Raw genomic sequence first — 16,899 nt, 5'->3', positions numbered from 1 at the left:
GAAACTCGTAGTTTTTTGGAAGCTAGGCAACCCCTTTCAGACGACTTTGGTTTTCATCAGTCTCTGCTTAGGGCTACTTGAATAGGAAACAAACAGTACAGACAGAACTTAGGACTGCTTTATTTTGTTAAGTTTCAAGGAGCTAGCACAAACCGTGTTGGATTTAGAGTTCCAAATTCATCTATCAATATAGGAGAAAACAGAGTGAAACCTAAAAATTCAAACTGTTACTGCAGAGGAATGCTTCAAGCTATAAGAACGAAATTTGGTGAGTCAAGTGGGAATGGTGTACTGATCATTACCTCCAAGTATCATCAAGATTGGGTGAAATGACATTTGCTGAGATTTCAGGAAACTCGTAGTTTTTTGGAAGCTAGGCAACCCCTTTCTGACGACAGTGGTTTTTCTCAGGCTGTGTTTAGGGTTACTTGAATAAGAAACAAACTGTATAGTTAGAACTTAGAAGTACTTTATTTTGTCAAGTTTCAAGTAGCTAGCACAAACTGTGTTGGATTTAGAGTTCCAAATTCATCTATCAGTATAGGAGAAAACAGAGTGACACCTAAAAATTCAAACTGTTACTGCAGAGGAATGCTTCAATCTATAAGAACGAAATTTTGTGATTCAAGTGGGAATGGTGTACTGATCATTACCTCCAAGTATCATCAAGATTGGGTGAAATAACATTTGCTGAGATTTCAGGAAACTCGTAGTTTTTTGGAAGCTAGGCAACCCCTTTCTGACGAAAGTGGTTTTTCTCAGGCTGTGCTTAGGGTTACTTGAATAGGAAACAAAATGTATAGTTAGAACTTAGAACTACTTTATTGTGTCAAGTTTCAAGGAGCTAGCACAAACCGTGTTGGATTTAGAGTTCCAAATTCATCTATCAATATAGGAGAAAACAGAGTGAAACCTAAAAATTCAAACTGTTACTGCAGAGGAATGCTTCAAGCTATAAGAACGAAATTTGGTGAGTCAAGTGGGAATGGTGTACTGATCATTACCTCCAAGTATCATCAAGATTGGGTGAAATAACATTTGCTGAGATTTCAGGAAACTCGTAGTTTTTTGGAAGCTAGGCAACCCCTTTCAGACGACTTTGGTTTTCATCAGTCTCTGCTTAGGGCTACTTGAATAGGAAACAAACAGTACAGACAGAACTTAGGACTGCTTTATTTTGTTAAGTTTCAAGGAGCTAGCACAAACCGTGTTGGATTTAGAGTTCCAAATTCATCTATCAATATAGGAGAAAACAGAGTGAAACCTAAAAATTCAAACTGTTACTGCAGAGGAATGCTTCAAGCTATAAGAACGAAATTTGGTGAGTCAAGTGGGAATGGTGTACTGATCATTACCTCCAAGTATCATCAAGATTGGGTGAAATGACATTTGCTGAGATTTCAGGAAACTCGTAGTTTTTTGGAAGCTAGGCAACCCCTTTCAGACGAATTTGGTTTTCATCAGTCTCTGCTTAGGGCTACTTGAATAGGAAACAAACAGTACAGACAGATCTTAGAACTACTTTATTTTGTCAAGTTTCAAGGAGCTAGCACAAACCGTGTTGGATTTAGAGTTCCAAATTCATCTATCAATATAGGAGAAAACAGAGTGAAACCTAAAAATTCAAACTGTTACTGCAGAGGAATGCTTCAAGCTATAAGAACGAAATTTGGTGAGTCAAGTGGGAATGGTGTACTGATCATTACCTCCAAGTATCATCAAGATTGGGTGAAATAACATTTGCTGAGATTTCAGGAAACTGGTAGTTTATTGGAAGCTAGGCAACCCCTTTCAGACGAATTTGGTTTTCATCAGTCTCCGCTTAGGTCTACTTGAATAGGAAACAAACAGTACAGACAGAACTTAGAACTGCTTTATTTTGTCAAGTTTCAAAAAGCTAGCACAAACCGTGTTGGATTTAGAGTTCCAAATTCATCTATCAATATAGGAGAAAACAGAGTGAAACCTAAAAATTCAAACTGTTACTGCAGAGGAATGCTTCAAGGTATGAGAACAAAATTTGGTGAGTCAAGTGGGAATGGTGTACTGATCATTACCTCCAAGTATCATCAAGATTGGGTGAAATAACATTTGCTGAGATTTCAGGAAACTCGTAGTTTTTTGGAAGCTAGGCAACCCCTTTCTGTAGAAAGTGGTTTTTCTCAGGCTGTCCTTAGGGTTACTTGAATAGGAAACAAACTGTATAGTTAGAACTTAGAACTACTTTATTGTGTCAAGTATCAAGGAGCTAGCACAAACCCTGTTGGATTTAGACTTCCAAATTCATCTATCAATATAGGAGAAAACAGAGTGAAACCTAAAAATTCAAACTGTTACTGCAGAGGAATGCTTCAAGCTATAAGAACGAAATTTGGTGAGTCAAGTGGGAATGGTGTACTGATCATTACCTCCAAGTATCATCAAGATTGGGTGAAATAACATTTGCTGAGATTTCAGGAAACTGGTAGTTTTTTGGAAGCTAGGCAACCCCTTTCTGACAAAAGTGGTTTTTCTCAGGCTGTGCTTAGGGTTACTTGAATAGGAAACAAACTGTATACTTAGAACTTAGAACTACTTTATTGTGTCAAGTTTCAAGGAGCTAGCACAAACTTTGTTGGATTTAGAGTTCCAAATTCATCTATCAATATAGGAGAAAACAGAGTGAAACCTAAAAATTCAAACTGTTACTGCAGAGGAATGCTTCAAGCTATAAGAACGAAATTTGGTAAGTCAAGTGGGAATGGTGTACTGATCATTACCTCCAAGTATCATAAAGATTGGGTGAAATAACATTTGCTGGGATTTCAGGAAACTCGTGGTTTTTGGAAGCTAGGCAACCCCTTTCAGACGAATTTGGTTTTCATCAGTCTCTGCTTAGGGCTACTTGAATAGGAAACAAACTGTATAGTTAGAACTAAGAACTACTTTATTGTGTAAAGTTTCAAGGAGCTAGCACAAACTGTGTTGGATTTAGAGTTCCAAATTCATCTATCAATATAGGAGAAAACAGAGTGAAACCTAAAAATTCAAACTGTTACTGCAGATGAATGCTTCAAGCTATAAGAACGAAATTTGGTGAGTCAAGTGGGAATGGTGTACTGATCATTACCTCCAAGTATCATCAAGATTTGGTGAAGTAACATTTGCTGAGATTTCAGGAAACTCGTAGTTTTTTGGAAGCTAGGCAACCCCTTTCAGACGAATTTGGTTTTCATCAGTCTCTGCTTAGGGCTACTTGAATAGGAAACAAACAGTACAGACAGAACTTAGAACTGCTTTATTTTGTCAAGTTTCAAGGAGCTAGCACAAACCGTGTTGGATTTAGAGTTCCAAATTTATCTATCAATATAGGAGAAAACAGAGTGAAACCTAAAAAATTAAACAGTTACTGCAGAGGAATGCTTCAAGCTATAAGAACGAAATTTGGTGAGTCAAGTGGGAATGGTGTACTGATCATTACCTCCAAGTATCATCAAGATTGGGTGAAATAACATTTGCTGAGATTTCAGGAAACTCGTAGTTTTTTGGAAGCTAGGCAACCCCTTTCAGATGAAAGTGGTTTTTCTCAGGCTGTGCTTAGGGTTACTTGAATAGAAAACAAACTGTATAGTTAGAACTTAGTACTACTTTACTGTGTCAAGTATCAAGGAGCTAGCACAAACCGTGTTGGATTTAGAGTTCCAAATTCATCTATCAATATAGGAGAAAACAGAGTGACACCTAAAAATTCAAACTGATACTGCAGAGGAATGCTTCAAGTTATAAGAACGAAATTTGGTGAGTCAAGTGGGAATGGTGTACTGATCATTACCTCCAAGTATCATCAAGATTGGGTGAAATAACATTTGCTGAGATTTCAGGAAACTCGTAGTTTTTTGGAAGCTAGGCAACCCCTTTCTGACGAAAGTGGTTTTTCTCAGGCTGTGCTTAGGGTTACTTGAATAGGAAACAAACAGTACAGACAGAACTTATAACTGCTTTATTTTGTCAAGTTTCAAGGAGCTAGCACAAACCGTGTTGGATTTAGAGTTCCAAATTCATCTATCAATATAGGAGAAAACAGAGTGAAACCTAAAAATTCAAACTGTTACTGCAGAGGAATGCTTCAAGCTATAAAAACGAAATTTGGTGAGTCAAGTGGGAATGGTGTACTGATCATTACCTCCAAGTATCATCAAGATTGGGTGAAATAAGATTTGCTGAGATTTCAGGAAACTCGTAGTTTTTTGGAAGCTAGGCAACCCCTTTCAGACGAATTTGGTTTTCATCAGTCTCTGCTTAGGGCTTCTTGAATAGGAAACAAACAGTACAGACAGAACTTACAACTGCTTTATTTTGTCAAGTTTCAAGGAGCTAGCACAAACCGTGTTGGATTTAGAGTTCCAAATTCATCTATCAATATAGGAGAAAACAGAGTGACACCTAATAATTCAAACTGTTACTGCAGAGGAATGCTTCAAGGTATAAAAACGAAATTTGGTGAGTCAAGTGGGAATGGTGTACTGATCATTACCTCCAAGTATCATCAAGTTTGGGTGAAATAACATTTGCTGAGATTTCAGGAAACTCGTGGTTTTTTGGAAGCTAGGCAACCCCTTTCAGACGAATTTGGTTTTCATCAGTCTCTGCTTAGGGCTACTTGAATAGGAAACAAACAGTACAGACAGAACTTAGAACTGCTTTATTTTGTCAGGTTTCAAGGAGCTAGCACAAACCGTGTTGGATTTAGAGTTCCAAATCCATCTATCAATATAGGAGAAAACAGAGTGAAACCTAAAAATTCAAACAGTTACTGCAGAGGAATGCTTCAAGCTATAAGAACGAAATTTGGTGAGTCAAGTGGGAATGGTGTACTGATCATTACCTCCAAGTATCATCAAGATTGGGTGAAATAACATTTGCTGATATTTCAGGAAACTCGTAGTTTTTTGGAAGCTAGGCAACCCCTTTCTGATGAAAGTGGTTTTTCTCAGGGTGTGCTTAGGGTTACTTGAATAGGAAACAAACTGTATAGTTAGAACTTAGAACTACTTTACTGTGTCAAGTATCAAGGACCTAGCACAAACCGTGCTGGATTTAGAGATCCAAATTCATCTATCAATATAGGAGAAAACAGAGTGACACCTAAAAATTCAAACTGTTACTGCAGAGGAATGCTTCAAGCTATAAGAACGAAATTTGGTGAGTCAAGTGGGAATGGTGTACTGATCATTACCTCCAAGTATCGTCAAGATTGGGTGAAATAACATTTGCTGAGATTTCAGGAAACTCGTGGTTTTTTGGAAGCTAGGCAACCCCTTTCAGACGAATTTGGTTTTCATCAGTCTCTGCTTAGGGCTACTTGAATAGGAAACGAACAGTACAGACAGAACTTAGAACTGCTTTATTTTGTCAAGTTTCAAGGAGCTAGCACAAACCGTGTTGGATTTAGAGTTCCAAATTCATCTATCAATATAGGAGAAAACAGAGTGAAACCTAAAATTTCAAACTGTTACTGCAGAGGAATGCTTCAAGCTATAAGAACGAAATTTGGTGAGTCAAGTGGGAATGGTGTACTGATCATTACCTCCAAGTATCATCAAGATTGGGTGAAATAACATTTGCTGAGATTTCAGGAAACTCGTAGTTTTTTGGAAGCTAGGCAACCCCTTTCAGACGAATTTGGTTTTCATCAGTCTCTGCTTAGGGCTACTTGAATAGGAAACAAACAGTACAGACAGAACTTAGAACTGCTTTATTTTGTCAAGTTTCAGGAGCTAGCACAAACCGTGTTGGATTTAGAGTTCCAAATTCATCTATCAATATAGGAGAAAACAGAGTGAAACCTAAAAATTCAAACTGTTACTGCAGAGGAATGCTTCAAGCTATAAAAACGAAATTTGGTGAGTCAAGTGGGAATGGTGTACTGATCATTACTTCCAAGTATCATCAAGATTGGGTGAAATAACATTTGCTGACATTTCAGGAAATCATAGTTTTTTGGAAGCTAGGCAACCCCTTTCTGACGAAAGTGGTTTTTCTCAGGCTGTGCTTAGGGTTACTTGAATAGAAAACAAACTGTATAGTTAGAACTTAGAACTACTTTACTGTGTTAAGTATCAAGGAGCTAGCACAAACCATGTTGGATTTAGAGTTCCAAATTCATCTATCAATATATGAGAAAACAGAGTGAAACCTAAAAATTCAAACAGTTACTGCAGAGGAATGCTTCAAGCTATAAGAACAAAATTTGGTAAGTCAAGTGGGAATGGTGTACTGATCATTACCTCCAAGTATCATCAAGATTAGGTGAAATAACATTTGCTGAGATTTCAGGAAACTCGTAGTTTTTTGGAAGCTAGGCAACCCCTTTCAGAATAATTTGGTTTTCATCAGTCTCTGCTTAGGGCTACTTGAATAGAAAACAAACTGTATAGTTAGAACTAAGAACTACTTTATTGTGTCAAGTTTCAAGGAGCTAGCACAAACTGTGTTGGATTTAGAGTTCCAAATTCATCTATCAATATAGGAGAAAACAGAGTGAAACCTAAAAATTCAAACTGTTACTGCAGATGAATGCTTCAAGCTATATGAACGAAATTTGGTGAGTCAAGTGGGAATGGTGTACTGATCATTACCTCCAAGTATCATCAAGATTGGGTGAAGTAACATTTTCTGAGATTTCAGGAAACTCGTAGTTTTTTGGAAGCTAGGCAACCCCTTTCAGACGAATTTGGTTTTCATCAGTCTCTGCTTAGGGCTACTTGAATAGGAAACAAACAGTACAGACAGAACTTAGAACTGCTTTATTTTGTCAAGTTTCAAGGAGCTAGCACAAACCGTGTTGGATTTAGAGTTCCAAATTCATCTATCAATATAGGAGAAAACAGAGTGAAACCTAAAAAATTAAACTGTTACTGCAGAGGAATGCTTCAAGCTATAAGAAGGAAATTTGGTGAGTCAAGTGGGAATGGTGTACTGATCATTACCTCCAAGTATCATCAAGATTGGGTGAAATAACATTTGCTGAGATTTCAGGAAACTCGTAGTTTTTTGGAAGCTAGGCAACCCCTTTCAGATGAAAGTGTTTTTCTCAGGCTGTGCTTAGGGTTACTTGAATAGAAAACAAACTGTATAGTTAGAACTTAGTACTACTTTACTGTGTCAAGTATCAAGGAGCTAGCACAAACCGTGTTGGATTTAGAGTTCCAAATTCATCTATCAATATAGGAGAAAACAGAGTGACACCTAAAAATTCAAACTGATACTGCAGAGGAATGCTTCAAGTTATAAGAACGAAATTTGGTGAGTCAAGTGGGAATGGTGTACTGATCATTACCTCCAAGTATCATCAAGATTGGGTGAAATAACATTTGCTGAGATTTCAGGAAACTCGTAGTTTTTTGGAAGCTAGGCAACCCCTTTCTGACAAAAGTGGTTTTTCTCAGGCTGTGCTTAGGGTTACTTGAATAGGAATCAAACAGTACAGACAGAACTTATAACTGCTTTATTTTGTCAAGTTTCAAGGAGCTAGCACAAACCGTGTTGGATTTAGAGTTCCAAATTCATCTATCAATATAGGAGAAAACAGAGTGAAACCTAAAAATTCAAACTGTTACTGCAGAGGAATGCTTCAAGCTATAAAAACGAAATTTGGTGAGTCAAGTGGGAATGGTGTACTGATCATTACCTCCAAGTATCATCAAGATTGGGTGAAATAACATTTGCTGAGATTTCAGGAAACTCGTGGTTTTTTGGAAGCTAGGCAACCCCTTTCAGACGAATTTGGTTTTCATCAGTCTCTGCTTAGGGCTACTTGAATAGGAAACAAACAGTACAGACAGAACTTAGAACTGCTTTATTTTGTCAGGTTTCAAGGAGCTAGCACAAACCGTGTTGGATTTAGAGTTCCAAATCCATCTATCAATATAGGAGAAAACAGAGTGAAACCTAAAAATTCAAACAGTTACTGCAGAGGAATGCTTCAAGCTATAAGAACGAAATTTGGTGAGTCAAGTGGGAATGGTGTACTGATCATTACCTCCAAGTATCATCAAGATTGGGTGAAATAACATTTGCTGATATTTCAGGAAACTCGTAGTTTTTTGGAAGCTAGGCAACCCCTTTCTGATGAAAGTGGTTTTTCTCAGGGTGTGCTTAGGGTTACTTGAAGAGGAAACAAACTGTATAGTTAGAACTTAGAACTACTTTACTGTGTCAAGTATCAAGGACCTAGCACAAACCGTGCTGGACTTAGAGATCCAAATTCATCTATCAATATAGGAGAAAACAGAGTGACACCTAAAAATTCAAACTGTTACTGCAGAGGAATGCTTCAAGCTATAAGAACGAAATTTGATGAGTCAAGTGGGAATGGTGTACTGATCATTACCTCCAAGTATCATCAAGATTGGGTGAAATAACATTTGCTGAGATTTCAGGAAACTCGTGGTTTTTTGGAAGCTAGGCAACCCCTTTCAGACGAATTTGGTTTTCATCAGTCTCTGCTTAGGGCTACTTGAATAGGAAACGAACAGTACAGACAGAACTTAGAACTGCTTTATTTTGTCAAGTTTCAAGGAGCTAGCACAAACCGTGTTGGATTTAGAGTTCCAAATTCATCTATCAATATAGAGAAAACAGAGTGAAACCTAAAAATTCAAACTGTTACTGCAGAGGAATGCTTCAAGCTATAAGAACGAAATTTGGTGAGTCAAGTGGGAATGGTGTACTGATCATTACCTCCAAGTATCATCAAGATTGGGTGAAATAACATTTGCTGAGATTTCAGGAAACTCGTAGTTTTTTGGAAGCTAGGCAACCCCTTTCAGACGAATTTGGTTTTCATCAGTCTCTGCTTAGGGCTACTTGAATAGGAAACAAACAGTACAGACAGAACTTAGAACTGCTTTATTTTGTCAAGTTTCAGGAGCTAGCACAAACCGTGTTGGATTTAGAGTTCCAAATTCATCTATCAATATAGGAGAAAACAGAGTGAAACCTAAAAATTCAAACTGTTACTGCAGAGGAATGCTTCAAGCTATAAGAACGAAATTTGGTGAGTCAAGTGGGAATGGTGTACTGATCATTACTTCCAAGTATCATCAAGATTGGGTGAAATAACATTTGCTGACATTTCAGGAAACTCGTAGTTTTTTGGAAGCTAGACAACCCCTTTCTTACGAAAGTGGTTTTTCTCAGGCTGTGTTTAGGGTTACTTGAATAAGAAACAAACTGTATAGTTAGAACTTAGAAGTACTTTATTTTTTCAAGTTTCAAGGAGCTAGCACAAACTGTGTTGGATTTAGAGTTCCAAATTCATCTATCAATATGGGAGAAAACAGAGTGAAACCTAAAAATTCAAACTGTTACTGCAGAGGAATGCTTCAAGATATAAGAATGAAATTTGGTGAGTCAAGTGGGAATGGTGTACTGATCATTACCTCCAAGTATCATCAAGATTGGGTGAAATAACATTTGCTGAGATTTCAGGAAACTCGTGGTTTTTTGGAAGCTAGGCAACCCCTTTCAGACGAATTTGGTTTTCATCAGTCTCCGCTTAGGGCTACTTGAATAGGAAACAAACAGTACAGACAGAACTTAGAACTGCTTTATTTTGTCAAGTTTCAAGGAGCTAGCACAAACCGTGTTGGATTTAGAGTTTCAAATCCATCTATCAATATAGGAGAAAACAGAGTGAAACCTAAAAAATTAAACTGTTACTGCAGAGGAATGCTTCAAGCTATAAGAACGAAATTTGGTGAGTCAAGTGGGAATGGTGTACTGATCATTACCTCCAAGTATCATCAAGATTAGGTGAAATAACATTTGCCAAGATTTCAGGAAACTCGTAGTTTTTTGGAAGCTAGGCAACCCCTTTCTGATGAAAGTGGTTTTTCTCAGGTTGTGCTTAGGGTTACTTGAATAGGAAACAAACTGTATAGTTAGAACTTAGAACTACTTTACTGTGTCAAGTATCAAGGAGCTACCACAAACCGTGCTGGATTTAGAGTTCAAAATCCATCTATCAATATAGGAGAAAACAGAGTGAAACCTAAAAATTCAAACTGTTACTGCAGAGGAATGCTTCAAGCTATAAGAACGAAATTTGGTGAGTCAAGTGGGAATGGTGTACTGATCATTACCTCCCAGAATCATCAAGATTGGGTGAAATAACATTTGCTGAGATTTCAGGAAACTCGTAGTTTTTTGGAAGCTAGGCAACCCCTTTCTGACCACAGTGGTTTTTCTCAGGCTGTGTTTAGGGTTACTTGAATAAGAAACAAACTGTATAGTTAGAACTTAGAAGTACTTTATTTTGTCAAGTTTCAAGGAGCTAGCACAAACTGTGTTGGATTTAGAGTTCCAAATTCATCTATCAATATAGGAGAAAACAGAGTGACACCTAAAAATTCAAACTGTTACTGCAGAGGAATGCTTCAATCTATAAGAACGAAATTTGGTGATTCAAGTGGGAATGGTGTACTGATCATTACCTCCAAGTATCATCAAGATTGGGTGAAATAACATTTGCTGAGATTTCAGGAAACTCGTAGTTTTTTGGAAGCTAGGCAACCCCTTTCTGACGAAAGTGGTTTTTCTCAGGCTGTGCTTAGGGTTACTTGAATAGGAAACAAACTGTATAGTTAGAACTTAGAACTACTTTATTTTTTCAAGTTTCAAGGAGCTAGCACAAACCGTGTTGGATTTAGAGTTCCAAATTCATCTATCAATATAGGAGAAAACAGAGTGAAACCTAAAAATTCAAACTGTTACTGCAGAGGAATGCTTCAAGCTATAAGAACGAAATTTGGTGAGTCAAGTGGGAATGGTGTACTGATCATTACCTCCAAGTATCATCAAGATTGGGTGAAGTAACATTTGCTGAGATTTCAGGAAACTCGTAGTTTTTTGGAAGCTAGGCAACCCCTTTCAGACGTATTTGGTTTTCATCAGTCTCCGCTTAGGGCTACTTGAATAGGAAACAAACAGTACAGACAGAACTTAGAACTGCTTTATTTTGTCAAGTTTCAAGGAGCTAGCACAAACCGTGTTGGATTTAGAGTTCCAAATCCATCTATCAATATAGGAGAAAACAGAGTGAAACCTAAAAATTCAAACTGTTACTGCAGAGGAATGCTTCAAGCTATAAGAACGAAATTTGGTGAGTCAAGTGGGAATGGTGTACTGATCATTACCTCCAAGTATCATCAAGATTAGGTGAAATAACATTTGCCGAGATTTCAGGAAACTCGTAGTTTTTTGGAAGCTAGGCAACCCCTTTCAGACGTATTTGGTTTTCATCAGTCTCTGCTTAGGGCTACTTGAATAGGAAACACACAGTATAGACAGAACTTAGAACTAATTTATCTTGTCAAGTTTCAAGGAGCTAGCACAAACCGTGTTGGATTTAGAGTTCCAAATTCATCTATCAATATAGGAGAAAACAGAGTGACACCTAAAAATTCAAACTGTTACTGCAGAGGAATGCTTCAAGCTATAAGAACGAAATTTGGTGAGTCAAGTGGGAATGGTGTACTGATCATTACCTCCAAGTATCATCAAGATTGGGTGAAGTAACATTTGCTGAGATTTCAGGAATCTCGTAGTTTTTTGGAAACTAGGCAACCCCTTTCAGACGAATTTGGTTTTCATCAGTCTCTGCTTAGGGCTACTTGAATAGGAAACACACAGTACAGACAGAACTTAGAACTGCTTTATTTTGTCAAGTTTCAAGGAGCTAGCACAAACCGTGTTGGATTTAGAGTTCCAAATTCATCTATCAATATAGGAGAAAACAGAGTGAAACCTAAAAATTCAAACTGTTACTGCAGAGGAATGCTTCAAGCTATAAGAACGAAATTTGTTGAGTCAAGTGGGAATGGTGTACTGATCATTACCTCCAAGTATCATCAAGATTGGGTGAAATAACATTTGCTGAGATTTCAGGAAACTCGTAGTTTTTTGGAAGCGTGGCAACCCCTTTCAGATGAAAGTGGTTTTTCTCAGGCTGTGCTTAGGGTTACTTGAATAGAAAACAAACTGTATAGTTAGAACTTAGTACTACTTTACTGTGTCAAGTATCAAGGAGCTAGCACAAACCGTGTTGGATTTAGAGTTCAAAATCCATCTATCAATATAGGAGAAAACAGAGTGACACCTAAAAATTCAAACTGTTACTGCAGAGGAATGCTTCAAGCTATAAGAACAAAATTTGGTGAGTCAAGTGGGAATGGTGTACTGATCATTACCTCCAAGTATCATCAAGATTGGGTGAAATAACATTTGCTGAGATTTCAGGAAACTCGTAGTTTTTTGGAAGCTAGGCAACCCCTTTCTGACGAAAGTGTTTTTTCTCAGGCTGTGCTTAGGGTTACTTGAATAGGAAACAAACTGTATAGTTAGAAGTTAGAACTACTTTATTGTGTCAAGTTTCAAGGAGCTAGCACAAACGGTGTTGGATTTAGAGTTCCAAATTCATCTATCAATATAGGAGAAAACAGAGTGAAACCTAAAAATTCAAACTGTTACTTCAGAGGAATGCTTCAAGCTATAAGAACGAAATTTGCTGAGTCAAGTGAGAATGGTGTACTGATCATTACCTCCAAGTATCATCAAGATTGGGTGAAATAACATTTTCCGAGATTTCAGGAAACTCGTAGTTTTTTGGAAGCTAGGCAACCCCTTTCTGATGAAAGTGGTTTTTCTCAGGGTGTGCTTAGGGTTACTTGAATAGGAAACAAACTGTATAGTTAGAACTTAGAACTACTTTACTGTGTCAAGTATCAAGGAGCTAGCACAAACCGTGTTGGATTTTGAGTTCCAAATTCATCTATCAATATAGGAGAAAACAGAGTGAAACCTAAAAATTCAAACTGTTACTGCAGAGGAATGCTTCAAGCTATAAGAACGAAATTTGGTGAGTCAAGTGGGAATGGTGTACTGATCATTACCTCCAAGTATCATCAAGATTGGGTGAAATAACATTTGCTGAGATTTCAGGAAACTCGTAGTTTTTTGGAAGCTAGGCAACCCCTTTCAGACAAATTTTGTTTTCATCAGTCTCTGCTTAGGGCTACTTGAATAGGAAACACACAGTACAGACAGAACTTAGAACTGCTTTATTTTTTCAAGTTTCAAGGAGCTAGCACAAACCGTGTTGGATTTAGAGTTCCAAATTCATCTATCAATATAGGAGAAAACAGAGTGAAACCTAAAAATTCAAACTGTTACTGCAGAGGAATGCTTCAAGCTATAAGAACGAAATTTGTTGAGTCAAGTGGGAATGGTGTACTGATCATTACCTCCAAGTATCATCAAGATTGGGTGAAATAACATTTGCTGAGATTTCAGGAAACTCGTAGTTTTTTGGAAGCGTGGCAACCCCTTTCAGATGAAAGTGGTTTTTCTCAGGCTGTGCTTAGGGTTACTTGAATAGAAAACAAACTGTATAGTTAGAACTTAGTACTACTTTACTGTGTCAAGTATCAAGGAGCTAGCACAAACCGTGTTGGATTTAGAGTTCAAAATCCATCTATCAATATAGGAGAAAACAGAGTGACACCTAAAAATTCAAACTGTTACTGCAGAGGAATGCTTCAAGCTATAAGAACAAAATTTGGTGAGTCAAGTGGGAATGGTGTACTGATCATTACCTCCAAGTATCATCAAGATTGGGTGAAATAACATTTGCTGAGATTTCAGGAAACTCGTAGTTTTTTGGAAGCTAGGCAACCCCTTTCTGACGAAAGTGTTTTTTCTCAGGCTGTGCTTAGGGTTACTTGAATAGGAAACAAACTGTATAGTTAGAAGTTAGAACTACTTTATTGTGTCAAGTTTCAAGGAGCTAGCACAAACGGTGTTGGATTTAGAGTTCCAAATTCATCTATCAATATAGGAGAAAACAGAGTGAAACCTAAAAATTCAAACTGTTACTTCAGAGGAATGCTTCAAGCTATAAGAACGAAATTTGCTGAGTCAAGTGAGAATGGTGTACTGATCATTACCTCCAAGTATCATCAAGATTGGGTGAAATAACATTTTCCGAGATTTCAGGAAACTCGTAGTTTTTTGGAAGCTAGGCAACCCCTTTCTGATGAAAGTGGTTTTTCTCAGGGTGTGCTTAGGGTTACTTGAATAGGAAACAAACTGTATAGTTAGAACTTAGAACTACTTTACTGTGTCAAGTATCAAGGAGCTAGCACAAACCGTGTTGGATTTTGAGTTCCAAATTCATCTATCAATATAGGAGAAAACAGAGTGAAACCTAAAAATTCAAACTGTTACTGCAGAGGAATGCTTCAAGCTATAAGAACGAAATTTGGTGAGTCAAGTGGGAATGGTGTACTGATCATTACCTCCAAGTATCATCAAGATTGGGTGAAATAACATTTGCTGAGATTTCAGGAAACTCGTAGTTTTTTGGAAGCTAGGCAACCCCTTTCAGACAAATTTTGTTTTCATCAGTCTCTGCTTAGGGCTACTTGAATAGGAAACACACAGTACAGACAGAACTTAGAACTGCTTTATTTTTTCAAGTTTCAAGGAGCTAGCACAAACCGTGTTGGATTTAGAGTTCCAAATTCATCTATCAATATAGGAGAAAACAGAGTGAAACCTAAAAATTCAAACTGTTACTGCAGAGGAATGCTTCAAGCTATAAGAACGAAATTTGGTGAGTCAAGTGGGAATGGTGTACTGATCATTACCTCCAAGTATCATCAAGATTGGGTGAAGTAACATTTGCTGAGATTTCAGGAATCTCGTAGTTTTTTGGAAACTACGCAACCCCTTTCAGACGAATTTGGTTTTCATCAGTCTCTGCTTAGGGCTACTTGAATAGGAAACACACAGTACAGACAGAACTTAGAACTGCTTTATTTTGTCAAGTTTCAAGGAGCTAGCACAAACCGTGTTGGATTTAGAGTTCCAAATTCATCTATCAATATAGGAGAAAACAGAGTGAAACCTAAAAATTCAAACTGTTACTGCAGAGGAATGCTTCAAGCTATAAGAACGAAATTTGTTGAGTCAAGTGGGAATGGTGTACTGATCATTACCTCCAAGTATCATCAAGATTGGGTGAAATAACATTTGCTGAGATTTCAGGAAACTCGTAGTTTTTTGGAAGCGTGGCAACCCCTTTCAGATGAAAGTGGTTTTTCTCAGGCTGTGCTTAGGGTTACTTGAATAGAAAACAAACTGTATAGTTAGAACTTAGTACTACTTTACTGTGTCAAGTATCAAGGAGCTAGCACAAACCGTGTTGGATTTAGAGTTCAAAATCCATCTATCAATATAGGAGAAAACAGAGTGACACCTAAAAATTCAAACTGTTACTGCAGAGGAATGCTTCAAGCTATAAGAACAAAATTTGGTGAGTCAAGTGGGAATGGTGTACTGATCATTACCTCCAAGTATCATCAAGATTGGGTGAAATAACATTTGCTGAGATTTCAGGAAACTCGTAGTTTTTTGGAAGCTAGGCAACCCCTTTCTGACGAAAGTGTTTTTTCTCAGGCTGTGCTTAGGGTTACTTGAATAGGAAACAAACTGTATAGTTAGAAGTTAGAACTACTTTATTGTGTCAAGTTTCAAGGAGCTAGCACAAACGGTGTTGGATTTAGAGTTCCAAATTCATCTATCAATATAGGAGAAAACAGAGTGAAACCTAAAAATTCAAACTGTTACTTCAGAGGAATGCTTCAAGCTATAAGAACGAAATTTGCTGAGTCAAGTGAGAATGGTGTACTGATCATTACCTCCAAGTATCATCAAGATTGGGTGAAATAACATTTTCCGAGATTTCAGGAAACTCGTAGTTTTTTGGAAGCTAGGCAACCCCTTTCTGATGAAAGTGGTTTTTCTCAGGGTGTGCTTAGGGTTACTTGAATAGGAAACAAACTGTATAGTTAGAACTTAGAACTACTTTACTGTGTCAAGTATCAAGGAGCTAGCACAAACCGTGTTGGATTTAGAGTTCCAAATTCATCTATCAATATAGGAGAAAACAGAGTGAAACCTAAAAATTCAAACTGTTACTGCAGAGGAATGCTTCAAGCTATAAGAACGAAATTTGGTGAGTCAAGTGGGAATGGTGTACTGATCATTACCTCCCAGAATCATCAAGATTGGGTGAAATAACATTTGCTGAGATTTCAGGAAACTCGTAGTTTTTTGGAAGCTAGGCAACCCCTTTCTGACCACAGTGGTTTTTCTCAGGCTGTGTTTAGGGTTACTTGAATAAGAAACAAACTGTATAGTTAGAACTTAGAAGTACTTTATTTTGTCAAGTTTCAAGGAGCTAGCACAAACTGTGTTGGATTTAGAGTTCCAAATTCATCTATCAATATAGGAGAAAACAGAGTGACACCTAAAAATTCAAACTGTTACTGCAGAGGAATGCTTCAATCTATAAGAACGAAATTTGGTGATTCAAGTGGGAATGGTGTACTGATCATTACCTCCAAGTATCATCAAGATTGGGTGAAATAACATTTGCTGAGATTTCAGGAAACTCGTAGTTTTTTGGAAGCTAGGCAACCCCTTTCTGACGAAAGTGGTTTTTCTCAGGCTGTGCTTAGGGTTACTTGAATAGGAAACAAACTGTATAGTTAGAACTTAGAACTACTTTATTTTTTCAAGTTTCAAGGAGCTAGCACAAACCGTGTTGGATTTAGAGTTCCAAATTCATCTATCAATATAGGAGAAAACAGAGTGAAACCTAAAAATTCAAACTGTTACTGCAGAGGAATGCTTCAAGCTATAAGAACGAAATTTGGTGAGTCAAGTGGGAATGGTGTACTGATCATTACCTCCAAGTATCATCAAGATTGGGTGAAGTAACATTTGCTGAGATTTCAGGAAACTCGTAGTTTTTTGGAAGCTAGGCAACCCCTTTCAGACGTATTTGGTTTTCAT

Source organism: Spermophilus citellus, assembly GCF_964194105.1.
Source record: "Spermophilus citellus genome assembly, chromosome: 18".
Lineage (NCBI taxonomy): Eukaryota > Metazoa > Chordata > Mammalia > Rodentia > Sciuridae > Spermophilus > Spermophilus citellus.
The sequence above is the reverse complement of the archived record's forward strand: the minus strand, read 5'-3'. Positions refer to the sequence as shown.